The 25,575-nt window shown below is 48.6% G+C and overlaps 1 protein-coding gene across 1 annotated transcript in view; it reads left to right on the top strand.

Moving 5' to 3' along the window:
* The window catches only part of MAML3 (mastermind like transcriptional coactivator 3), a 339,406-nt gene that overhangs the window by 22,971 nt on the left and 290,860 nt on the right, over positions 1-25,575 (top strand). The window lies entirely within an intron of this gene.

Consider the following 25,575-nt stretch of genomic DNA (forward strand, 5'->3'; position numbering starts at 1 on the left):
GGAGCATCACCTGCAGCAGGGGGACCAGACAGTGTGGGGAGGCGGGGTGGAAGCTCCCTGCTTTTTCCCTACTGGTTTTAGTGGCGGGAGCGCGCAGAGGCAGTGATAAGAAGGGTGGCGAGAAAAGGCCAGCTGGCCGGGAGAAAACACGTACAGAGGAAGGCAGGGAGTGGCCGGGGACCTCATGCACATTCAAGGTGGGGGGGCTTGCAAGTGGTTGGTCGGCCTCTTGGGCTCTTGGGGGTTGGGGTATCTTGAGTATCTGTGGGTTTGTAGTTTTTACAATGCCTGCACTAGTCTATCATCATCGTCATCATTGTTATTATTATTATTATTTTTAAAAAGGGGTCCATTAACTTGGATTATCGGGTACATAATATACACCCTCCTCTCCCTAGGACAGATATGTCAGCTGATTGGCCTCGTGTGTGAGTGACAACATGTGTGTGGTATGATGTGTGCTCTTGCAAAGGACCAGGAGGAGGAAAAGAGCCACGTGATTGCGATACATTTTTACTGCTGACTTCAGTGTTTCTTAATGTACACATTGTCATAGCTTTTCTTTTGTAAAATGTGTTCTTTTATTGAGTATCAATTTTTACCTGTGAAAATTAATTTCTGTTTTGTTATGTGTTGAGTGTCTTTGAATAGAATGATGTGTATTCCACTGTAGGATATTGAAAAATAAGCTAATGTTGAACTTAATTAAAAAAAAAAAAAACAGCCATTGCCCAGTTCCCTTAATTACAGAGCCTTAGAGAACAATTAATTTCTGTGAATCATTACTTTTGGAAGATTCTGTCCTCTTCTGCACCATCAAATCTGTCTGGGCACTGCATGGCGGGAGTTTTGCAGACTGGGCGTCAACCAGGCTGTGCTGGCTCCGTTGGGCCTCAGATCTGGGCACTTGACCGTGACCCTACTCAGATCTCTGCCATGCACTTCAGGGTGCCCACGGCCCTGCCACCTGCCCCTCAGGGCTTTGCTGTTGCAGGGAATGGGCATCTCCCCTGTTTTTTAATAGTTTGGGAACCGAAGGACAGCGAGGAAGGGTCAGCTCACAACTCTGCGGAGTTGGCCACTGGCCCAGTGGCCGTGAAAGTCCGAACACCAAATCCACCTTCCCTGGGGGCTCCGCTTTTAAAGACGAGCCTTTGCGTCTCTGTCTCCTTTGCTTTGGGCTTCTAGTGGTGCGTTCAGATTTCACTGTGCCTCCCAGAGTGACTTGTCCTGGGTCCCAGACTCTTGAGGGCACTTCCTAACAGGCAGTGCTTCTCTTAAGTGGAGAGAGACTTGAAACATCTGGTGACCCTCCCGAGTTCCCCTGCAGCCCCGCTCAGCAGCGAGGACAGAGCAGCCTCCACACACCTGTGGGGGCAGCAAAAATACGTGCTTGTGGGCCTTCCTGGTGGCGCAAGGGGTTAAGCACCACGCTATGAAGCAGTCCGCAGCCTCTGCAGCATGAGTTCAATCCCCGGCGGCCAGGGAGCAACCCGCATGGCACAGCAGACCTCTCCTGACTCCCCCGCTGCTCCCCTCAGCAGTGTATTTCAGTCAGTCTGCCTGTTCTGCTCCCCACTCTGTCTCTGGTGAGTCCTCTCACCCCCCGTGTCTCTGGTCTGCACCCCAGCTCTTGTAGGCATAAAAAAAAAGTAAGTGCACATGGGGCAGCCTTGGGTACATTTAGGGATGTTCAAGGACGAGCGGTGCTCAGCCACGAGGGAAGGGTGGGTACATCTGGATGTGGGCACAGTGGCCTTGGGGCAGGGTAGAACTGGGCTTAGCAGTGGGCTGCACAGAGTGCACATATGCGAGGCCGTCCGCGATGCTGACCAGAAATGTGTGCGGCCTAACAATGCAGAGTTACTGCAAAAGAAAAGAAAAAGTCAAAAGATGCTCGCAGGTAGGTTAGGGGCTTGGTGTTGTCTCAGTGTCGCCTTTGTCTTTTTGCTCCCCGTGGGCTGGTGTAGGATGCCAGGCAGATACCGTGGGCCTTGTGGTGGGGGGAGACCAGACGGAGACTCAAGGAAACCCTGGAGAGAAACAGCAGGACACACGATAGTAACAACCTCAGCGAGGCGGGTGAGGGAGGCTGCCGTGGCGAGCAGCGCCGTGACTGCTCGTGCTGGGAGTCGAAGAGGCACGAAAACCGGTGAAGTGGTTACTGGTCATGTCTGGAAATTTTGGAGGGAAATCTGACGGGTTTTCCCCAAAAACTGGAGGAGCGCTCAGGGTTTTCACCTCAAACCTCAGTCGCTGTGGGGTTTGTAACGAGGAGGGTTATGTGTCATGATGCTGAATAAAAAAAGACCTTCCCACCCTTCCCTCTCCCCAACACCCAGCCTGTCCCTCTCCCCCTTCTTAAAAAACCAATGAGTGCGTTCCAGGCAGAGCTGAGGGTGGAGAGTAGGACGGGGCCTCTGCCCTGACCCTCCCAGGGCTGTGCTGAGGGTGTTCTCTCTGCGGGCCGGGGAGGGGATTCTCAGAAGCAGAAAGCAGGGGGACCAGGGGAGAGTGTGTTCAGGCAGCTCACCCACTTGGACATCTTGGAATAATTGCTCATCTACTTTTTAAAAACTTTACCCTACGAAGCTTTGTTAAACCAGGCAATGGCCCCCGCCTCCCTGGTGGAGCACAGGGTTGAGCGCAGTGCTGTGAGGCTGTCCTCAGCCTTTGTGGCACGAGTTCGATCCCCGGCCGGCTGGGGAGATACCCACATGGTGCAGCAGACCTCTCCTGTCTTGCCCGCTGCTCGCCTCAGCAGTGTGTTTTGGTACATCTGCTCCCCGCTCTCTCTGGTGAGTATTCTCACCCCCTGCGACTCTGGCCTGCACCCCACTTCTGGGGAAAAAAAAAAAAAACAAAACAGACAGTGGCTCGTCGCTGCATGCTGAGAAGTGATGTGTGCTGGGCCGAGATCTCACTGTTGAGACCTTTTTTAGGACATGTCTTCAGTCATATATGTACCTTTCCCCGGTTTCCAAAATTGCCAGCCCCTTGGTACTTTTACCATTTATTTACTTTGTGTGTGTTTTTGAAAGTCACCTTAAATCTCCTTGGGGGTGAGGTGGGACACATTCACCCGGAGAGCGAGAGCGGCGAGGGTAAAAGCCAGCGCGTGCTCCCTGCTTACCTGCTGGTTTCCGACGGTAGCAAGCTCTTTAGACAGCTACAGAGCTTCACTGGGAGAAGCTGGGAATGCTTGGGATTTCCATTTTTGTCTTAATAAACACGATGACCATACATACTGGTTTAGTGGAGACTGGAGGGGGTGATCGGAGAATAAGGCGAGAGTAAGAAAAGGATTTCAGTTAAGAATTTCCAGCTATTTCCATAAGAAAAGTATTTCCCACCTTGCCATATGAATAAGATCAAAACTCGAAGGACTTGTCAATATTTTCCTAATGTCTTTCTTTAAGAAATAATACTTTCAAGTCCACAAAATGGTCGGATGACTTGGGTTCAAGGTTGATTATTCAGGATTGTATCTAAATATTTTTCTTTAGGTTAATAGTTTGCCTCAGTACCGTTTAGTAGAAATACCTCTAGTATGTTTTCTAAATTTTGTCATGGTTTATAAAACTCGTCCCAATTGCCATCTGAAGGGAACAAAGTCAATTAATTAAATGAAGTCTGTGTTTTGGCTTTGCCAGCTTGAGACTCTATAAGTTAATCGGTGACTACTATGTGAGAATAGAGGCTTCCCTCTCGCCGGCAGAGTCTGCCCAGCCCATCCCTGCTCTTCGTCCCTTTCAGAACGGCGGTTTTATCATCATTGGCAGGCTAAGAACATTTCTGATTATTTCAGAGGAACTTCGGAGCGCTCTGTGAAAATCGGGAGAAAGGCATGTTATGTTGTAAAGTGCTCTAGATATTTTTCTAAGGCTTCAGTGGTCAGATTATTTATGTGAAAATGCCTTGCTTCTCTGGAATATCTCATCGTTGACTGACTGGGACGCCTTAGAGTTGTTTGACCACAGAAGAGTGTCTGTCTTCCAGTGCATAAACATAGTGGACCCCACCTTGTCTTTCTGGAGGATGGTATTGAGGTATTTCTTTGAAAATAAGGAGTCTTTAACATCTGCAGCTTTACCTGGCTCCTGGGGAGCCTCGGTGAAACATCAGTATTTAAATCTCTCAGGCGCAGCTAGAGACAGCCCTGTCTGTGTGCTTCTGAGTCCACTGTGCAAAATAAAACAACCAAAGTCTTCAACTTTATGAAGCTAAGCTTATCATAATTGGGTTGGCCACTTGAAAAATGACTTTGCCTGTTGATGTTTCTCTCAACATCATGCCCAGTGGCAGAATTTTCTGTAAATAGCTCTTCTGTAAACTTAGAAAAGTGCAGACTTTATCAGAAGCTTCAAGTTAGGTCTGTCCCTGAGACTGGATTCAGTGTGGAGCCCAGAGGCCTTGCTGTGACCCGGAGGTGTGTTTTCCCTAGAACCAGCTTTGGTTTTTGAACAACGGTTCACGAGCATCACAGCGTCCCCCTAAGAATGTTCTCCCCCAGGAGCTGTGGCGCTGCAGCTGCCTGTGACGGAGATGCTTTAGCCCCGGGAACGTGGTGAGGGGGACACCTTTTCCTTATCGGTTGGTAATTTCCAAATGCAAAGTGAGAGTTAAAAAAAAGAACAGTTAATAACATAATCCATATGTTTCTCCATGAGGAAGATAAAAAAAGATTAAGGAGAAACTATTCGATCTTAGCTGAGACCCGTCTTTATAATGGGAAAAGATTAATTCTAACTAACTCTATTTAAAATTAGAACTGTGGGAAAAGGATGATAGGCAACCAAATGCGGAAGATTAATGTGGAGGCAGGATGCCTAAGAGTTGGAGCCCCTTAAAATATTAATCTACATCAGACAAATGTGTACAGTCCCGTGTTATCCATAAGAAAATAGAGAAACAAGAATGATATCAGTTTATGCAAAGGCTTCATTACTTTGTCTTTGAGTAATAACTACTTGGGGGACACTCCCAGCTCCATGTGCAGCTTTTTGTCTCCAGGACGGGTGCTAACCTGCAATGTAAGACTGCTCCCCACTTTCCAGGAGACGCTGGGGTCACGTGGTGGGCGTCAGCATTTAACCTCAGGAGACAAACCTGACTTGACTGGAAGTCTCTTCTCAAGCCCACAATGATTATTGATTTGCTTCTCTGCAATATCTAATAGTTGTTGACTTCATGGAGCGATTGAGAGGTCGTGCGGACCCCAGGAGAGCGTCGTGCGGTGCAGCCCGGGGTCTCTGCGGGGTGGCACTGGAGTCTGTGATGATGGCATCTGGGAACCCTGAATGCGCCACCATTTCATCGCGTTAAAGAGATTGGGAGGTGTGAGAAAAGCGTATCCAGGCTGGCGTCAGATTAGTTCGTTAAACTGGCTTCTGTCTACCAGGATCTGAGACTTGAAGGGCGGACTCTGGCTTCCTCTCACGTGCCCTGAAACGAGCAGGCGCATCGACTTTGTGGTACCCTCTTTTATTTTACTTTTTTATGGTATATACATTGCACTTTCTTTTCACATTTTTGTTAAAGTCACGTTGGTTTATAACATCCGAGAGGCTTTGGATTGCATCTCAGTAGAGCCGGCATTCCCTTCATCACCAGAAGTCTAGTTTCCACCGTCACCGTCCAATTGACTGCTTTCACCTGGGCGTGCACCCCTTCCTCATTCCCTGACAACCCCCATTTTGTTTTTCTAGTCTGAGCTTGTTTTTCTTTTGTTTTGCATATTGGATTGTTTTTATTTCTTTTCCACATGAGTGAAAATGTGTGTTTCTCTTGCTCCCTGTGGTAGCACCTTATAAAAATGGCCTCTAGAAAGGGTTGTGCCCCAGAAACTGAATGGGTCTTCCCGTCAGGTGTGACGGGCTGGGAACACACTCTGGAGGTGGCACCACGCCCAACGTTTGCCTTCGTGTCTGTGGAAATGCTGTCAGACACTCCAGAACATGTGGAAGCTGCCTCTACCCAGTCCTCTGGGTAACCAGCCCCCGTTAACTTACAAATTCCATTTCAAAAAGTAGTTTGGTTGGCTTCCCTGGCTGCACTTAGAAAGAAGGACCATGTGTCTGTCCCTGGTGCAGCCAGAGCCCTAGACAGGAGGAGAGAAGAGTCTAGTCAAGGTGGTGCTGAGATCAGAAATGACTGAGCGTGTCATGTTTGAGAGACTGGTGTGGCGCTTACTGCGTACCAGGTGCTGCACCAAGCGCTTTACAGTTGCTGACTCATTTAATCTTGAAAGCAACCGACGAGGCAGGCGTGTTTACAGATGCAGAAACTGAGGCACAGAGCAGGAAGCGTCTCCTGACGAGGTCACGCAGGGCTGTGGTGTGCTCGCAGGCCGACTCTCCCAGAGTCTGTGCTCCTGACGATTATTTTTAAAAAGACTGAACAGTTTTTTTTTTTTTTCTCTTTCCACAGGAAAAACCCTTAAATATTTTGACTTACTGGTTGTAGCTGATATCAGAGAGAAAATCTTTTGTGGCAAATGTCTAACTGTAGACAGAGAAAATCCCTGCTGAGACGGTCGCGAGTCTCACTTTAGAACATTTCGAAGCATTTTAGTGGGTTATTTTCAGGTTGTGCTGCCTTTGTGTCCTTGCATGTACCACGAGGTGTGGTTAGCTGGATGAGGCCTCAAAAACACAGACACGCTGCCCGGAGGGTCACTAGGTGGACGTCTCCCCTCTGCTGGGCATGCTCGGAGAACCCGCCCTGCTCCTGGGGAATCCCCGGCTCTGGTGACCTCATGAGCGATGGAGCTGGACTTTGGGAACTTTTTATTTGCATTTTAATAAAGCCCGGGAAGGTGGCATTCAGTTAGACCAATTTCTCCATTCTCTACTTACGACTCTGGTATTTCATGAATGAAAGACAGAAATTATATTTTGCAAAGGATTTCTGGTCTGGAGTACCCTGCTTTGCCATCGATGGGATATTGAATATTTTCTTAAAGAAATAAATATTCTGTAAATGATACTTAAAATGCTTTGTTTTTAGGATAAAGTTAACTTTGTTTTTGGAGATAGGATTTTTACGTGAGCAGCAGCTGTACAGGAAAGTGTAAGTTTAGGAATTCTCTCCATGAGAAATACCTTTTAAAAGTCTTGCATGCGTGAGAATATTGAGTGTTTAAGAAAATATGAGGGAAGTGTTTGAATCGATGTAGTTAGGAAGCCCAGACGTTTGCTTTTGGATGATGGATGGTAAATGAGGTACAGACTAATGGCCTTTCCCATAATTAGGATTTTGCTTGTAAGAGGACCTAAAAATCACCACGGAGCATGCCAAGGATAAAAGCGGAGACAATCTGCATTTTGAGAACAAGCAGCAGACCTCACTTGTTCTGCTAAAGAAGCAGAGTCTGGCGCTGGCATGTGCCGTGCGGAGAGCTAAGCGTCTTGCTCGCCCTCCCCGGGAAGGTGCCCTGTGCTTCCCAGCAGTCTCGGTGTTGAAGGGAGGTGTAAATCCAGAGTCATCTGGAACCATCCTGCGGCTCTGTGCAAGACAAGTGTTACTGATTCCATTTGGTGGAGCGCCGGCCTTAGCTTCCTGCAGAGCTGCTGCTGTTCTGTTGAGCAAAGCGTGCTTCACTTCCTGCCCTGCCCGGTAGCCACCAGCTCCGGTGGGTTAGCCTGGAAGAGGCCAAAGCTGTGGAGGATGGTGGGAAAAGGCCTCTTTAGAAGAGTGGAGCTGGCGCCAGGGTCAAGGCCACTTTCGGGATCCAAAGGCAGTGGGCCCCACGTGACTTGTGTTTGCTTTTGCTCTTTTCTTCTTTGTCAGCCTTCCTGTCCTTGTACTGTAGGAGAATAGACACCCTCCTGATTTCTGGCATCTGGCACTAGCCCCGCACATGCCAGAGCAAGCTTCTCTGTGTGGGTGTCTTCCCAGGCGACCCCACGAGCAGTGCTGAAAGGCCAGTGTGGAGGAAGGAGTTCCCTGAATGTGAAAATACAAAAAGGCTGAGTCTCAGGGGACCCTGGATAGAGGATGGCGTTGTTTGCAATACATGGGAAAAAAGTAAAAGCTCAGAATATAGGCTTGAAGTCAGACTTGATTATTTTGAGCCCAGATGTTCAGAATTTGTGGTAATTGTAATTTGTTTTTTCTGTATATGAATGAGTACCCATAAACAAATTAGCAGAGAAATAAAACAGGCGTAGGGGAGGATATTTTAATCCATTCAATAAAATAAACTACTTTCATTGAGAAGCATCTATTTTTTTCTAAACAGGGACACAATAAGATAATGGATCTTAAAGGACCATGTATTTAACAAATATTTGCTCTCTGGTTGGTTGTATCTGTTTTGAAGCAGTTCCTACTTTTTGTCTGTAGCAGCTTACCTTCAATTAGCATGAATTAGTAAAAACTTTCTATATTTAAATGGACATCTATACTTCAATGAGAAAACCTAAATTTAAAACGAATGATTTAAAAATCATGATTACTCTCAAAGTCTCCACGATATCATCGCATCTCAAGATCGCCACTACAAATGTTCACGTACTTGTTTTCCATTCTTCAGAAACATTTCAGTTGCCTCAGTTGAGTCTCCACTCACTTTTTCTTCTTGATGCATCCGTTTCAGTTCAAATCAAAGAATGTATCAGGTCATCAAGAAATGAACTTATGCATTGGCCTGCTGGGATTGATGTCTCTCACCTACTCTAGTCCCAGGTCTGCCTGGACCAGTCACCTCCCAGATTTACCCTGGCGTTGGTCTTTTGCACTCATTGACCTGTGAGACTGCAGAGATAAACATTCCCCTTCCTGTATTAACGTACATGCCAAAGTAAAAATAATAAGGTATGTAGGGGAAGGTAAAAAAGCATCAGGCTTTTCTGCCCTCCCGCCATTAGGATTGATGATGGATCTGCGGTCCTGAATGCATGCCTGATGGCGGGCACCTGGAGTAGGGTGTGGGCCTAGGTAGATGGGATTCACCTGGGCTAAGAGACTGGGCTTCTAAGTGCGGCATAACAGGGATGCAAGCAGAGCAGAGCGCATGGAACAACAGAACAGACCACGAGAGAATGCCAGAGAACCCAGAGAGAGTGAAGATTTGCTGGGGGCTGGGAGGCCCGCCAGCCTCCCGGCCCCCCTGCACCCCTGCCTGCCGTGTACCTGGTAAATCCCAATAAAACCCTGCAAAAGTCACCGAGGGCTCCAGGACGCCTCCTTTACCCCGTCTGCTCGAATCACAGAAATCCTGCCCTGTGTCTTCCTGCCGCTACAAGTTATTTCATAGCTTTGCATACTTGTTTATGAATTGTTCATTTTTTTTCTAGCCATAGTTTTATTTTAAAAGTGAAAATTTAGAGTGAAAGCATTTGTGCTAATGAAGAGTGAACACTTGAGTTTCAGGAAGGAGGAAAAACTTGTACTTAAAGACTTAAAAATAAAATGTATTGTTATGGGCTATGAATAGCTCAGAAGTAGTGCTAACTCATGTGGAAGTCTTTGTGGAATAAAATCTTTGGGTAGAAAGGTAATGAACTGAAAACAAATTATTTTACATATCTATATAGGACAAATGTTTAACAAAATCTCAGCAGCATAATTAGTACGTTGCAGTGAAATGAGACTTCGTGTTCTTGTCCTGTGGAATTTTATGGTTCTATCAGAGGAGGTTAGGGCTTTTTATTTAAATAGGACAGTTTGTTTATGAGTTGTAAAAAGTAACGGTAAATTTTCAGCATTAACAACCTAATGCAAAAGAATCAAGACATTTGGAAATTATAACAGTGATAGTATTTGATGATTAGGGGATTATTATTAAATACTTTTGAGATGTGATCATGGTACTATGGTTATATTTTTGCAGAAAGAGGCTGTAACATTCCTAGGTACATTCTGAAATATTTACAGATAAGATATGAAGACTGAGGCCTGCTTTCATATGACATGGAAGGGGAAAGTGAGAGTCATAGTTGTTTGGGCTACTATAACAAATTGCCGCAGACTGGGTAGCTTAGAAGCAGCAGAGATTTCTTGCTCACAGTTCTGGAGGCTGGAAGTCTGAGAGCAGGGTAGGTTGCCATGGGGTCAGGTGAGGGCTGTCTTCCGGGTCATAGGCTTGTCTTTGCCTCCTGACATGGCTGACTTCTCTGTCCTAGTGAAGGGTTTCTCTGGAGCCTCTTTGTAAGGCCACCGATCCCACCCCGAAGACCTCTACCCTCGTGACTTAAGCACCTGCCAAAGGCCCCACCTCCTAATACCAGCATTTCTGGGGATTAGGATTTCAACATGCAAATTCTGGGGGCACATAAACATTCAGACCACAGCACTGGAGGTGAGGTGTAGCAGAAACAGGATAGGCTGGAGGTTGGTGGGCAGTGGGCGTTCATTTCATTTTTCTGACCACTTTTGTATGTTTGAAATTTTCAATAATAGGAAATTTAAAAAAGGATATAAGATGCACAAGTAGACATAAAATTGGTACAATAGAAATGCATTGATATTTTGTCAAAGACAATTAAGGAGAGTTTCCAGGGAGGGAGGCACCTAAAAATATCAGAGGTTTGATTACATTGCAATTATATACAGCTATATACAGTTACATGATTTAGAAACCCAACAATATTGTAGTTTTGTTTAAATTAAGATAAGCCTTCCCTTAGGCGAAAGGAAAGAGAATACTTGCAGTTTTTGGTAAGTCTTTAATTCAGCAAACTTTTTCCTTAAAGCACCTCTGTGCCAGGTACTTGTCAGGTTGCTGGTAATTCAAAGAATATAGATCTGGGCCTTGTACTGAGCTGCTGAGATGTCCACATGTCCTTCCCCAGAAGCCAGTGCTCAGGGCTCTAACAGGAAACCTCATAGGGACGTAGAGGTGGGAATGATTTGATTGACTTTAGTCCGGCAGGCGCCCCTGGACAGGAACACAGCAGGGGACCAGGCCTCTGATGGGGCCTGGAGGGACAAGTAGGAGCGTTCTCAGAGGAGAAGGTGGTGTCCAGCAGGCATGGGCAGCAGCCTCTCCCCTGGAGCAGAGGTGTGAACGTGAGTTCCGACCATGGTCAGAGGTCAGGAGAGTGTGAAGTGCGGTAGGCTCACTGCGGGATGGCGCAGATGCCAGATGTGAAAGATTCAAGATGTGAGTCCTCCCAGCATAGAGGGCAGCAGCCCTTGGACCCACAGCCTGCATTTTCAAGGGGGTGCTTGTCACTGTGAAGGACCAGTTTAACCTTGAGGGGTCCCATGTACCCTGGTTACAGTGTCCCTTTGCCTGGGTAGACAGATCTGTGTGTACAGGTGACATTGGCCAATAAACGGCCAATACGACCCTCTGCTTTGCTGCAGGCAGGCTGCTCCCAGCCCTCAGTGGGCGATCGGTAGCCGTCCTGCTGGTGCTGAGCTATGTGGTAGGGTGGGGAGCCCATCCAGGAGACCCGTCGTCAGATTCTTCACTGCAGTAGAACCCAGAGCCTCTGACACGCAGACCAGTGGAGGGCAGTCTGCTGGCCTCACCGAAGGACCCTTCTCTGGCTGCTAGACCCGGTACTTCTGAGCAGAGCTGGACTCTGACCGGGAAGCAGGGACTGTGGCTAGAAAGCTTCAGCCCTCCCCTGTGCAGCCCTTTCCAAAATTCTGGGAGGGACCCATGGAATTTACATGTAGTAGTCAGGTTTTATTAGTAATCACCCCCTAAGTTCCTTATTAACTACAAAAGCAACTATTGTGACTTTATAGGAGGGAAATCTGAGGCTCACACATCAAATGACCCAACATGGAGGCAAACCAAGATCACATGACTCTTGATTTTGATGCTCAGAGGACATAGATTTCTGTTATTCTGAAAAAAAAAAAAAAAATATATATATATATATATATATATATATATATATATATTACCTGGATGTAATCGTGAGGATACATCATACAAACCCAAGATGAGGGTGATGCTATAGAGGAAAGGCTGTGTCATCTTCCAAAATGTCAAGGTCAGGAAGACCATGGGCTGCTGGAGAGGTCAGGGGAGGGCCGGGATCCAGGGATGGACAACCGGACGGGCACAAAGGACTAGTTGCTCTTTGTGCTGGTTGTGGGAGCTTCTGGAGGAGATCCCTGAATCAGTTTTCAGAACTTTTCTCTTCAAATGAGGTGGTGGTATAGCGAAGAGGCTTGTAAGTGAAGATAATGGAAGAAAAGGCATTATGGGAAACTCACAATTTGCATCTTCTCACACAGGGTGACAGGAAGCCCCTCTGGCAGTCGTAACCTTAGTTTTCCAGCCCCATCCTATGCAGGCCCCTGCATTTGTCCAGCCTGTGTTATCTCCATAATGTTTTTTCAAATTCCACCCTAGGGGAGGGAACAAAACTGGATGACTAAGTGAAACCCTACCTGGTTACATGAAAATGTTTCAGCAAACTGTTGAAGGTTGGCAGAATTGACTGGAATATTCTGGTCACTGGTTGGCCATTTTGATTGGAGATTATTCTACACCCATGTGTTTGCAAGCCTCTCTGCCCATGGTGTCCAGTAGAAAGTGACGCAGATGATTGGATTTTCCTGTAGGAGGATCAGCCACCTTTTCCTCTCATACTATCTTGTTCTGGCTGCCTGGAGGACTGGTAGTGTGGCCCAGCGGTGGTCAAGGGAGAGTGAGAAAGGCCTGTCCACCAGCCCCTGGACAATTAAGCGCCTGTGTCTTTGGCTGGCGGCCTTTCCACGCGAGTCGTGTAAGGTACGAAACGCTACATTCGACGCAGGAGGCAGGTGATGACAGTCACAACTCTGATGTTTTGACAGCTGGGTGACTGTTTTATGACTGTGGTTTATAGGATTTAACCTAAACAAAACATTTTCAGGTTTATTCTGACAGGTGTACAAATACTAATCTAAGAATTAATAGGTTCTGCTTTAAAATCATATTAATTTGTCCTTTTTTTGCGGACAAAGGATTTCACCCTAAGAAATCCCTTGTTTCCTCTGAGTAGAGTATTTCATGCCAGCCACATAGGGCCCGCTTCCTGTCGCCTCTCGGGTGGCTCATGAGTGACGGCGGGTGTGATGGTTCTTCTGTGGCGATGGCCAGAGCGCGGGCAGAGCCCTGGCACCTGCGTCCCGCGAGTTCGCTCTCCCTGTGCCCTTTCGTCCGTGATCTGCTCTTGGTAGTCAGCTTCTCAGGTCCATGTGGCTTTGACTTTGCCTTTCCATTGAATTGCTCTCTCCTTCGCCACAAGGTGCTCCCACAAAAGTGTCTGCTGGCCACAGCTCACTTGTGAAACCACCTGAATGAGGCTTTTCGCAAAGACGGTCATACCATTGCCGAGAGCACAGGCCCGGACCCAAAACGTGGGTAGCACGTGTCCCGGTGCTTCTGGGAGAGTGAGGGAGCAGGCTTGGGGAGCCCTGGGAATAACGCTGTGGGGAAGCGTCTGGTAGAAGGTCCCTGCTGGTGCCCGATGCCGCCCACCCCACCCCCCAGGCACGGCCCAGCCTGCAGCAGTCAGTGTGACTGCGGGACCCAAACACAGCAGGAGGGGACCGTGGCCCCCGTGGCAGGGTGGCCAGGGTGGTCATGGCCTTCAGAAGAGGCCAGCGTGGGGCCGCTCCCTGGTTTCCGCGCTCCCGTTTGGCGTGCTCCTCCGATGGCCGCCAGTGGACCGGGCACGTGTCTGCATCCCTCCGGCTGGTGGTGCCGTCTTGGGCTGCAAAGGGACAGCTCAGGCGTCAGCTGCACTTATACCCGTGGCAGCCTCCTCCTCCTCCCGCCCACCCCTCTCCACTTAAGGTTTCCTTTAGTTTTTGCAAAGCAGCCATGTGAGAGGAATAAAATAATTTTGAAGAGCATTATATGGTGGGAATTTTGACAATGAGTGGAAGATGGTAATTACTCTCTTCCATTAGACTCAGTGGCTTTGGACAGATAAGCTGTATTGAAACGTGTGACCAGGGCAGGGGATCATGGATTGTCTTTCACTGTTGTCATGGCGACAGTGATGCAGGTGGCCTATAACTGCCGGGCTGTCAGATCTTATACATCAAACTGGTGCTAAGTGAAAATATGTTAGAGGCATTGGGGAAAAAATTGCCCGCAGTGTTTATAGGATCGGCTGGAGAAAAGCTAGCCTCGTTCGTTGAAGAAAAGATTTCCGTTAAAAGCTCTAGGTGATTCAGAAGAAGTCGGGGTTTTTACTTTTCATTAATAAGAGGAAAGTGGACTATTAAAAGGGGAAAGAATGCTTCTGGGTGTTGCTCTGCTGTCTGCATGCTCGTCATTAGCACGCTGCCTTGCGCTTCCCCTTGAGCTAACGTGATAAAGCGGTGTTGGCAGAGGAGACTGGACCCCCGCATGGGCCGGGGGCTTCGAAGGGGGTAGGACTGCAGGCCTGCTCGCAGAAAGCAGATGGAGCCCCTTTCTCCAGAGAGAGAGCTCACCAAACTTTCGTTAGTGAGGTGCTAAGAAATCATAGGGGTAGAATTTGAATCCAGCGCTCCCGGTGCTGTGTGTGGGATGGCAGAGGGACTGAGCCCCCGTGACTGTGAGGAGGCTTTCAGATGAGGAGAGGCTCCCCTCTGTCCTGCGGGCACCTCCTCTCCTCTCTTTTATTTCTTCTCGCCCCCTCTTCTCTTTTGTCACTGTCTTGTCTTAAAAATGTGTAAATGCCTTGAGCCGACACCTTCAAACGTGCTCAGCGACAGAGTGAGTGACAGGTGACTTGTCTCTACCTTGCCTTGTCTCTACAAGTGGAATCTGACTTGATCGTTCCCGTTTGCCCCCGACTGTCCTGGAAAAGAGGAAGGAGAACAGGTGTGTTTCCACTTCTACGCGTATTTGAGGCAAGAGAGGCCATGCTCTTCTGGGGTGTTCTGACACCAATTTGCAATGTGGGGGCGAGGGTGCCTTCCCACCAACAGGTAATTCTTGCACACCAGCTGGGTGTCAGCGACTTCAAATCGATGCTGACATTATCTACCCCAGAGATAACATCACGTTCCAAAGGTTAAGGGCCCAGTCCCCCTCCCAAAGCCAGTGGCAAGCCCAGCTGACCGACTGCTATGTCAGGCCCCCGTTCCCACAGCCCCATCCTTGGGGTCAATTAATTTGCTAGAGTGGTTCATAGGACTCAGGACACCTTTTCCTCACCAGATCACTGGGTTATTATCAAAGGAGCAGCAGGTGGAAGATGTGCAGGGGATGTGGCCTGTCAAGGGGGTGGGGTTTCTGTGGCAGCACCAGGGGTGCCGCCCAGCACCACCAGGTGTCCAACCCAGAGGCTCCCCAAGACCCTCCCAAGGGTGTTTGCAGAAGCTTCATTACCCAGGCCTGATTGATGAACTCATTGGCCACTGCTGATTGATCTGACCTCCAGCCCAGCTCCCCTCCCACAGGTCTGGGGTTGGGACTGAAGTTCCACCTTCTAATCACATTGGCTCCCTGGCAACCAGTCTCCATCCCTAGGTGGGGTCCCAAAGTCACCTCACTCACCAACAAAACAAAAACACCTGGGTCGCTCTTATCACTTAGGAAATTCCAAGAGCTTTAGGAGCTCTGTGCCCCTGGAACTGGGTGACGACCAAGACTGTATTTCTACTAGAAGTCACAGTGTTGCACATGCGGTGTAGAGGGAGTCCCCAAGGCAGGACAGGGTGTGTATGGTGGGGGGGTGTCAATGAGTTAAGCATCGGATGCTTCCTGGTAATCCCAGAGTAGGCCGTGCCGCCCAGCTGCTGACATTTCACTTGGTTATCTTCTTTCTCATTTTCGTCAGGACTGAAATCTAAGTTAACAAGAGCAGGAGAAATTGTCTTTCTACACTATTGACATATACTTGACCCGTCAGGGCACTAGTAGGGACTCAGCGTGCAGCGGGCCTGTGCTAACCCCACGTGCATTTAGCTTTTTTTCTTTTTTTTTTTTTTTTTAGCAAGTCGCTGTAACATTTGTTCAGCACCTCACCTGCTTTGTGCTAGGTAAATTATTTAATCCCCACAGTAATCTTGGAAAGCAGATATACCATTATCATTTTGCAGATAAGAACTTTGATAAAACTAAGACCCAAATGTCTGACTGCATAGTCCTGGTATTTTTTTTTTTTTTAATACTATGTGGTTTCAAGAGACCAGCTTTGCCTTCAAGGAGCTCCCAGTTTCACTGGAGCCCCAGGGAAGCATTTAGTCATCACAACACAGCTTGGTAAGGGCTGTGTCAGACACGTGAGGCCTGGAGTGCAAAGCAGGGAACATCTAACTCCCCAGAGGAGCTCCTGGTGGAGCTGGTTATGAAAGATGACTAGACAACCTGAAAGCAGATGAAAAAGAAAGGAAATTTCAGGCTGATGGGCCTTGAGTCAAGACACAGAAGAGTAAGACCGTGGCAGTTACCTGGACTTTGGAATGACAGCGGTGTGTGCTGCGGGTGGGGGAGAGCGGAGACACCCATCACTCCCAGACAAATGATTTAAATAATTCAGATGCGGATGGTCTGCGCTGTCCAGGGACCAAAAGGAAAGGTTCTCGGCTTTAACCCCAAGTGAAAAGTAGTCTCAGGTTGACTCTGGTGCTCACTGCTCCCCAGTGTTTCCACCGTGTTGTCCATGCAGAAAAGGAGGGCTCGGTCCTGTTGTCAGTGATATTCCATGCCTCTGCATGCTGCTTTCGTGAAGACACACTTCTCTTAAGCTGACTTCTTGATTAATAGATTTTATTCCAGAAATTCAGCTCAGGATTTTGCTCAGCCTTGTCTATTTTAGATTAAAAAAATAATAATGAATGGCCCACAAGCTGTCAGCATGGGTACTTCACACTGTATACTTTGCATCACCTCTGGATTACTAATCACCCCTAATTCAACAGAAAGATTATTCACGTAGCCATTCTACTCATTGTTGAGGGAAGAATGACAAAAAAAAAGTCTGTCCAGGTCTCGTTTCCACACAGTCACTGTAGGCCTAGCTTTGTGGTACAGATTTTCCATCGGCCGCCGGGTAGATGTGCAGCCGGAGGGCTGACCGTGCGCGATTTTAAATCTCTTTGATTGGGTGAAAAACAAAAGTTTTAGGAGGCCTTCACTCTTCTATTTAAGGTGCTGTATTGCTGGGTTTTAGTACCAAGTGAGCGTCTTTCTTCGAGAACAGAGGTTGCTGGCGTGACGTGTCTCTGTAGTACATCATGTACCTTTACTGGGAAGAAAATAATGGAGAAATGTCATGGTTTGAGTCATCTCCTGTGAAGTGAAACTCGGCCTCTGCTGTGGTGAAGTGGGGGCGTGCAGTTTTGAGGCTACCGTGGCCGTAGCCAGCGAGACTGAGGACAAAGTGGACGAGCTGTGTCTCCGGGTGAGCGGGTGAGGCTCACCCATTTTGAGGGGCCAGGAGATCGATGTCGTGAGGCTAAGTGTCAGGCATCACAGATCTCCTCTCCCCAAATCCATCATCCCGTCTGGCTCGTGTTTTTATAGAATAATTCACGTCGAAAAGTCATTTTGATTTTTCATCTATTTTTAAAACAATGCTGCGGCATGTCTTAAAGCTTTATAGAAAGTTGTATCTCCAATTTGCTGGTTTAATTCATACAAAGCTGGGATTTCGCATGAAAGGCTTCCTAACATACAAAGAATCTCTGCTCTCCTCAGAACCCAAACACACACATACACATAAACAACAATAAAGCATCCAATTAAGATTTTCAGAACACAAATACCCATTTAAATGCACCTTGCAATTCCCTGCTAGCAGCCCCTTTAGATTATTGTTCTTCTTAAAAGGAAAATCCAATATAGTCGAATGCTTGTGCTTTTAAAATATAAGGCACTCCCTTGCGTTATCTGACAGAGGGAGAAAAGCATGTCATGCTTTTTTAGATTTAACATGTCTTAGCTAATCAGCAAATCTCTTACTAGTTGGGTGTATGATCTATATGGCCAGGCCAGAGGGTCTTTGAAAATTTTCACTTACAAAAAGAATTGCATTGTATATTATCTTGTAATGTTGCCCATAAGCATGTTATGTCCTGCCAGTGGCTTCTAGCAGGAGAGGAGGCAGATGAAAGAGAAAGGCCTGGTCTCCAGCCCTTCCTCACCACTGAATGGCCGGGGGTCTGCAGGCTTCACAGCAAAGCCAGCACCGGGGGGGCTGGAGGGGCTCTTGGCTGAGTACGAATAGGTTTGGGTGTGAGTGCCTTTCCTGCCTCTCTAACAGTCTGTTTTTCTGGATTTCACACTTGACTTTCTGCATTTCAGCCTCCTTCCTCGCCTTTACTCATAGACTGGCCTTCACTCCCTTGACTGTGCGTGACGGGGAATGACAGAGGCCGTTTTCTGTGCACACAGAATGGAGCGGGCATAGGACCGTGAAGCAACCTGGAGCGCAACGGGGTGGATGGTGGGGCGTGGCAGGGAGGCAGGTGCACACCCCAGGTCCACCACAGACTGGCTTTGTGATCTGGGGAGATGTTACGAACTGAATGTCATATCCCTCACAATTGGGGGTTGAAGCTGTAACCCCCCAAAGTGGCTGTATTTGAAGACAGGTACTTTTGGGGGGTAGTAAAGGTTAAAAGAGGCAAAAGGTGGAGCCCTAGCCCAGTGTGACGGGTGCCATTGGGAGAAGAGGGAGAGACACCACGAGAAAAGGCCACGAGAGGGCACGGTGAGAAGGGAGCGCCTGTAAGCCAAGGAGAGAGGCCTCTGGAGAAACCGAGCCTGCTGGCACCTGGGTCGTGGACTTGCAGCTTCCAGCACCAGGCGAGGGTCTGTTTCCCAGGTGTAAGCCAGGCAGTGGTATTTGTTATGGCGGCAGTAGCAGACTGCTGCAGCAGGATTACGAGCATCTCTGGACCTCAGTTTCCCCATCTACACATTGGATGGAGTCAGAAGTCATTCTTATATTGTAGGGTTTTGTACAAGAATGAATAACGTGATGTGGTCATCGTAGTGTCTCAGTAGATGTCATCTCTTATGTGGAGAAATTTCTGCCCATAAACATAGGCTGGTGTTCACTTTCCAGCAGCCCAGATGTTTTGCCAGGTATGTAGCATCACCAGACAGCACACCTCATTACCTATGTGGGTTTCGAGCTTCCTACTGCGTTTTCCCTGGCTGATGTCTTGTAGAAGACCCAGACTTAGGACACAGGTGATTTTTTTCTAGTTCCAACAGGTATTCTGTCTCTTCAAAAGTGACTCAGATTCTCCATATATTTTATTCTTACTTTATTTGTTACACCTTAAAGACAATACAAGGGAAATCTGGCAAATGTCAGACAAATGCTTCTATGACCCAGCACATGGAATTGCATCCTCTATTTCAAGCTATTTTATAAATAAATATTTCAGGCTATATTGTAAATAAATATTTCAGGCTATATTGTAAATAAAAGATATATGTAAAATCATGTATATACATATATATGTAATGAAAAATAACCACATATGGCTGCAAAATACTGATAGTGACATGAGTTTACCTAGCACTTGGGGGACAAGGAACTGAAGATATTTTCAACACTGAAACTCACTTCACTTCTGACTCACACTGACCTAAGAGGAATCAGATAAGCGTGTCCCCATTTGATAGCTGGATAATGTGGGCACATCTTTTTCTTCCTCAAGTGTGAGGGTAGAGGACTAGCATGGAGAGTCCCTGTACAGTGTCCTCCTGGGTTGTGCCTGAAGTTATCTGTTCAGCGCATCTGTCCAAATATTAGGGACAAGTCTCTTCCCTTCTCTAGGGGGAGAGTGGAGCTGGGTTCTGTACCTCCAGGTCTTGCAAGTCAACGCTCTTTGCTAAGCTGCCAGTTAATAAATCAAAGCCTCACACAAATAGTATCGAGCACCTGCTGTATGTCAGGTCTTGTGGGATAACCGCATAGTGAAAGACGTGGGGGCTACTGATCACCTCATGGACGTAGCGAAGCTTCCAGACATGGGGACAGTTGGGACTGAGCACACACTTATAATGTGTCACGCATGTTTGTTTAAGAAATATTCCATTTCAGCCAGTATCCTCTTGACAAATGAGAGAGGCATTCCTCTTGGAGGACAAGTATTCCACTAGGGAAGCTGGGACACTGAACCAACAGTGATTAAGATTGAATCCCAGACTCCTACTGCCCCCAGCAACACATCAAACTTAGTGACTGAAAACTGCCACCATTTCCTTCCATCTGTGATTTTTATGGAGCATGACTTGGAGCAGGGCTCAACAAGGTGGTTCTTCCACTCCACCGGGTGCTCCACTCGCTGTGTGTGGGCATCAGTGATCTGGAAGGTTCAGAGTGGCTGCCCTGCCTGGCACGCTGGCAAGGATGCTTGGAAGGTTGAGTTCCCCTGGGATTATCTCCCTCTCCATGCGGACTCAGGGAGATTTCTCCATTAGGGTAATCAGATTTCTCACAGGGAGACTCAGGCCTCCAAGACCAAGCCAAAGCTGTTAGTCATGTTAAATGCAGTCTTGAAATTGGCACCATGTCACTTGTCTACCCTGTTGGTCAACTCCCATTTGAGGGGAGGAAAACAGATTCACCTTTTGGTGACAGCAGGTGCAAAGAATTTGTGGTCATCTTTAATCTATCCAGATGGCATATATCTTGGTGGTTTGTTGGAGTTTTTTAAAGCATTTTTTAAAAATATACCCAAGATTTCACTTCCAGTTGCATTTATATTTTCTTTTGCCAGAATTTGAAACACCTTGTGTCATTTTTACCTGTTGGTTCTCTCTTTGTCACATAAAAAGTGATAAAACTTGAAGAAATCTTTTTTTAATGTTTAAAATTTGGTCTCTCTCCTGGGGCTCTACCAGTCCCTGGAGGGCCATCGCAGATATCGGTGACAGTAGGCCACACAGCTGAAGTCAGGGCATGGAGAAAGGGCTCTTGGAAGTGAGCGTGGAGTCAGCCAGGAACACCAGGGTGGGTTCCACAGAGGAAGTGGTGTTGAACTGCGCCTGAGGTCTCCACAGATGGGAGGGGGTGCAGCCCAGAGAGGAGAGGCAAGTAGAGGCAGAGCTCCGGAGCAGATGGTGCTTTCTGAAAACAAAGGCAGGGAGCCTGGAAGAGGGGCTGGGTCATTCTGGGGCCAGAAGTGGGGTGGTGCTGGGCTAAGGAACAGATGGGTCCGGGGAGTGTGGACTCTGAATGCAGATTGTGGTGTGTGATCATGGCAGGGTTGTGGCGGGAGTGTTGGGGTCACGTTTCAGATTCAGAATATGCTGTTTCTCGTAGCAGGTTGGGGGTGGAGGTGCAGCCCAGGGCCTGAGACCAGGGTAAGGCACAGTCCAGCGGAGCAGGGGCTGGATGACAGAGTGGGAGAGAAAGGTTTCAGAGAGGGCATGGCGGTGCCACATCCCCTGAAGACCTCACCTGGGTCCCAGCAGTCTGCTTATATTCTTTATCTAATTTACTTCTCTCAAACTCCATTTTTCAAGCGAGGTCACCGAGGTTTACAAACATTCAAGAACCTCCTTGACGCTGAATAGCTAGTGGGACTGAGAGTCACCGCCAAGTGTGTTTGGCTACGAAGCATCTCTGACTTTCCACAAAACCTCATAACCTCACACCTTCAGAATCACTGCAAGCTTCTTCTTTGTGAGACTGGGTGGTTGTGCCAGTAACGAAAATAGGGAATGCAGAATTTTGTTTCAGGCATTGACAAATGCTCGCTCTGAGCTGGGTGTGGGGCGCGTCCAGATCCGTGGCATCCCACCGATTCGAAGATGCTTTTAAAGCACTTGAAGTTCTCAGCTAGTTTCTGTATCAGTTCTCACAGGGAAGAAAACAGCATAAAAGGCATCATGTATGTCAGTTTACCCGATACTGTATTTTTGGTGGAGAAATAATTTTCGGCTTAGTAACTGGTTTCGGGGCACATTAAAATAGGGTAGACAAAGACTCGGTTGTGCCACATATGGAACCTACCAGACATGAGGGCAGGGCCGGGAAGGGAAAAGTCAAGTGAGTCAGAGAGTAATAAGAGACACGCTGCCGAAGTTCCGTGGGAAGTTCCTCTGCGTGGAGCTGCAGAGGCCCCCCCCAGCCTTTTCAGAACGAAAGGCAAGAGGGACACAATGTGTGTCTCCTAAGTTCTGTTTCTGCCTAGATCCCAGAGGCCCTCCAGCCTCCAGGTGCCAGGGGGAGCAGCCTGGCAGGACCAGGTCTTTGGGCTCAAGCGTCAGAGCCCCAAGTGCTAGCGGCCTGATCTCACTTGAAAATGCAAGTCCTGACGCCCATCACGAAAAGTGGAAAGGAAGGGCATCTGGGAGACGTGCACCCCATCCCCTTGGCTTCGTCGCCGCAAGTGCTCAGAGCCCTTGACCAGCCCCGGTGATGTGAAGAGGGCTCAACCGGCTGCTGGTTTCTGTTGCTGAGGCTCCGTGGCTACAGCAGAGCCTGGCATGGAGCAGCTGCCCAGGAACTTACTGAATGGTCGCCTAGCAGCACGTGCCACCTCTGCCAGGTGCGTCACATCTGCCATCTTGTTAAATCCTCACAAAACCAGACCTCGTCCTCCGTTTAGCTGAGAAATCCGTGCCTCGAGAAGTCCTTGCCCAGAGAGCAGCCCACTGCATCTCACAGGGCTGGAATTCAAAGCTGGATTTGCAGAGCTCTGCGTCAGCCTCGCCCTGCTGAGTGTACGAAACCCCATACCACGGTTTCTCCTCTCTTGAGTTGCAGGGAGCTGGTCAGCCACACAACATGCAGCCAGGTATTTTGAAAGAGAGACTGGCTATTGTCACATAACTTTTATTGCAGTATACTGTTGCAGTTGTTACAATTTTAGTTATTGTCATTCACCTCTAACCCGTGCCTCTTAGAGAATCACCTTCCTCACAGGCTTGTCTGTATGGGAAAAAGGCATAATGAGTACAAGTTCAGTGCTCGCTGTGACTTCCGGCAGCGCCTGGGGGTCCAGGACGCCCACTCTCCCCACATAAGGGAGGATACCCTACCGCATGGTGCTGTTCCGGGCAGACTGTCATCTGGGTATAAATCACACGTGCAAAATAGAACTGACCCCAATTTGAAAATTCGAGCACTTAGCAGCTGCCCAGTCCAAGCTGATCACAAGAATCCCCAGTGCCACCTTCTCTCTTGTCCACACTTTGTTCCTTCTTATGGGGAAAAAGAGAAGACTTGAAGATATTTAACTTTCAGTAAAAAAAAAAAAAATATTATTTGCAAGTTAAGTTTCTTAAATCCAGGGGGCTGACCAAAGCCCAAACCAGTCGGTGCTGGCTGGTCAAGCTCCCCGTCCCGGGCCCGTTTGGTCACCCTCTGTGGGGACAAAGATCTGGGAACACTGTGGTGGCGTCTCCTCTCTTGCTAAAAGTGTGCACTCTCCTCTTGTCCTCGGGAGACGTGAGCTAGGGATGCAGTTGTGAAATTTCCGGTTTTTCAGGAATGGTCAGCTAAGTGGCCAAACTTTGGCTTCTGTCTCCCTAGTTCTCTTAACTCTTTGATGTTCCCTAGGTGACTCGGTTTCTTTTCCCCGGTCATTTTCCACATCTGCTTCCCCCTTCTGGCAATATCCTGCCTCCAAGGACATGCTCCTCTAACATCGGCACAGCCCGCAGCCCCTCCAGCCCCACTGCAGCTGTCTTCTGGGAACACGCTCCAGGTACCTCCCGTCCTCCCTCGCCTTGGACGTCCTGGGCTCTCGCTGCTGAGCCACTGATGAAACCACAGCCACGTGACCCAGGCTCCTCTCCCTGCACCCGAGCTGAGGGTCTGCGGCAGAGGGGCACGGCAGTCGGGGAGAGGACAGGAGACAGAGGAGTGTGGCTGCCCAACAGGGAAAACAGCCCAAAATAGAATCACCTCTTTGGACCGGAATTGGAGTCGTGGCCCACCAGTGCTGGGCGAGGATCGGGGGTGTGGGGCAGGCTGCAGCTGGTCGTTTGGGGGCAGGTAGGGTTTCCTGTTTCACTGTTTGTAAATAAAGCTGCCTAAAGCAGCGATTTCTCTGGGGTGTTGCTTTGGGTCGGACACTCTTGGGGAACAGGCTGTGATGTGGTTACGTGAAGCTTCCGTGTCGGTGGCGTGAAGTGGTGCCCCTTCGCCGGGGTGTCTCAGCAGTAACATTTTCAGATAATACAGTCTCTCCCCATAAGCGCTAGAACTAAGGAAAAAAACCCACTTTGATAGAAATCATCCTTAACCTAATTTCCTTTTCTCTGCTAGTGGGGAATTGGACAAAATGCAGCTCTCTCTTGCCACCCCAGTCATCATCATGAAGGTGAATATTGCACCCCCCGTGCGATGGGCTCGGCAGAGTCTGCCAGTATGGGTGGGGCCCTGGCCCTGAGCACACATGCCCCAGCCCGCTGGGTCTTCTGTGTCGTTGTCCCGCCGGTCCCTTCCGCACACGCTCTCACCACACTTCCCCCACCTTGGGGGTCCCTCGGCGCCTCTCCCCAGCCGCCCACTAGATCACATCCACCTGGCTGTGACTGGGGAGTAGATGGCACCAGTTATTGATTGTCGGAGGTGGAGTTAAGCGAGAACACATGGGCTCTGAAGCACGTCCGACGCCCTCACTAAATTCTTTCTTCAAGCTCCAGCGCATGGATGGTCTGCTGTGGATTTGGGCTTCCCAGAAGCGCTTGCTGAGGTTCCTGGCTGTGTTCTAGTTAGTTAAGGTTTCCAGACAAGTGAGCTGTCATTCCGTGACTCATCATGTACTGTTTTAAGCAGCCACAGAGCCTCAGAGAATAAAAGGATGTCTAATCATCTCCCGTTTCCTGTCCTGGTTGACGTCATTTGCATCGTCATCACCTTCAACTCCATCACATTAAGTACCCAGAGAACTTAAGCTGCCAGACAAAATATGTTACCTAGACGCAATCCTTAGTGTCTAGGAGTCTGTCTTCTTTAAATAGATAACAAGATGGATCTAATTCAGACTAAGGTATTGATTGCCCTGCGGTAGTAGACGGCATGAAGCAGCGAGCTGAAGGTGCCATTGCTGTGTGGAGCTGCGCGGGGCTGGTGCCCACTGTCTTGTGCAGGGCTGGTGCCCTCTGTGTGTTGCTGGGTGCTGAGACTCCAAGTAGATGCCTCTCTCTCTCTCTCTCTCTCTCTCTCTCTCACACACACACACACACACACACACACACACACAGTTTCCCAGCAAGTCGCTGGATGCAAGGGCAGAAATGTGCCTGAGTTGCAGGAGCCAGAGGAGGGGCTGCAGCCTGGTGTGGAGGTGCAGGCAAGCAAGATGCTGCCTGGGCTAAATCCTAGTAGTCAGCTTGTGAGCCCAGCGTGGGTGGTGGGAGGGCGGGGCCTGAGCCAGAGCTGGGAGGCAGGAAGCTTGCTCAGGTCACTCTGCAGGTCCCCCCTCCCCCTCGGTGAACCAGGGAAGGGCAGGGTTCCCCAATGTCCTGCTGAGGTGCTTGGAGAGCTGGCAGGGTGGCCACGCTGATGAGGTTAAAAGTTGTAGGTCCCTCCTGGAGGGGGCTCAGAGGTTTGCTTTGTGCACCAAAGGGAGGGCAGGACCCTGGGAGCTGTGAGTGGGGAATGGCTGTAAAGTCAGATCACAAAGCTTGCAGCTGCCGAAGGACATAAGAGGAGCAGAGGAGTGTGACCCCAGCCCGACCACCTGGAGGGCTCACCCCAAAGA

Source organism: Talpa occidentalis, unplaced genomic scaffold (assembly GCF_014898055.3).
Source record: "Talpa occidentalis isolate TD23 unplaced genomic scaffold, MPIMG_talOcc4v2.1 talOcc4.8, whole genome shotgun sequence".
Taxonomy (NCBI): domain Eukaryota; kingdom Metazoa; phylum Chordata; class Mammalia; order Eulipotyphla; family Talpidae; genus Talpa; species Talpa occidentalis.